Genomic DNA, 1912 nt, shown 5'->3' with positions numbered 1-1912 from the left:
CTCACCTAGGAGGAGTAGAAGACTGGAAATAATCAAACTGAGGGCTGAAATCAACAAAATAGAAACACAGAAAACAATCCAAAGAATCACTGAAATAAAAAGCTGGTTCCTGGAGAAAATCAACAAGATTGACAAACCCCTATCCAATCTAATCAAATGACAGAAAGAGAACACACAAATTAATAAGATCACAAATGAAAACGGGGACATAACCACAGACACAGAGGAAGTTCAGAGAATCATTAGATCTTACTACAAAAGCCTGTATGCCACAAAAAAATGGATAATGTAAAAGAAATGTACACTTTTTTAGATAAATACCATATGCCAAAGTTAAACCAGGACCAGGTGAACAATCTAGATAGACCTGTTAGTCGTGAAGAATTAGAAGTGGTTATCAAAAACCTCCCTACAAAAAAAAGCACAGGACCAGATGGTTTCAATGAAGAATTCTACCAAACTTCCAAGAAGAGCTTATACCTATACTCCTTAATGTATTTCACCATATAGAAAGAGAAGAGTCATTGCCAAATTCCTTTCATGAAGCTATAGTTACTCTTATACCAAAACCGCACAAAGACTCAACCAAGAAAGAGAATTATAGGCCAATCTCACCCATGAACATCGACACAAAAATCCTCAACAAAATACTGGCAAACCGAATCCAAGAACACATTAGAAAAATTATCCATTATGATCAAGTGGGCTTCATCCCATAGATGCAGTGCTAGTACAACATATGAAAATCTATCAATGTAATCCATCATATAAAAAAACTGAAAGCAAAAAAATATGATCATTTCATTAGATGCTGAAAAGCTTTTGACAAAATTCAACATCTCTTTATGATAAAAGTCTTGGAGAGATTAGGGATACAAGGGTCATACCTAAATATAATAAAAGCTATATACAGCAAGCCGACAGCTAACATCAAATTAAATGGAGAGAAACTCAAAGCCATCCCACTAAACTCAGGAACACGGCAAGGCTGTCCACTCTCTCCATAATAGCAATAATACAACATAAGGGGATCAAGGGGATTTGATTCAGAAAGGAAGAAGTTAAACTTTCGTTATTTGCGGATGATATGATAGTGTACATAAGCGACCCCAAAAACTCCACCAAAAAACTCCTACAGCTGATAAACACCTTTAGTAATGTGGCAGGATACAAGATCAAGGCCAAAAAGTCAGTTGCCCTCTTATACACAAAGGATATGGAAGCAGAGAGGGAAATCAGAGAATCATCACCTTTCACGATAGCCACAAACAGCATAAAATATCTTGGGGTAACTCTAATCAAGGAAGTGAAAGATCCATTTCACCAGAAATTTAAGGAATTGAAGAAAGAAATTGTAGAGGATAGCAGAAAATGGAAGGATCTCCCTTGCTCTTGGATTGGGAGGATCAACATAGTAAAAATGGCAATACTACCAAAGACTACTTATAGATTCAATGCAATCCCCATCAAGGTCCCATCAAAATTCTTCATAGATTTTGAGAGGACAATAATCAACTTTATATGGAAAAACAAAAAAACCCAGGATCACCAAAACAATTTTATACAATAAAGGAACTTCTGGAGGCATTACCATCCCTGACTTCAAACTCTATGACAGAGCTACAGTAATGAAAACAGCGTAGTACTGGCATAAAAACAGAGAAGATGACCAATGGAAACGTATAGAAGACCCGAATTTTAACGCACAAACCTATGAACACCTCATTTTCAATAAACGAGCTAAAAGTATACAATGAAAGAAAGAAAACATCTTCAACAAATGGTGCTGGTACAACTGAATGTCAACCTGTAGAAGAATGAAAATAGACCCACATCTATCACCATGCACAAAACTCAAGTCCAAATGGATCAAAGACCTCAATATCAGTCCGAACACACTGAACCTGATAGA

This window comes from Microtus ochrogaster, chromosome 6, assembly GCF_000317375.1.
Source record: "Microtus ochrogaster isolate Prairie Vole_2 chromosome 6, MicOch1.0, whole genome shotgun sequence".
NCBI lineage: Eukaryota > Metazoa > Chordata > Mammalia > Rodentia > Cricetidae > Microtus > Microtus ochrogaster.
This window is presented reverse-complemented; position numbering follows the sequence as displayed.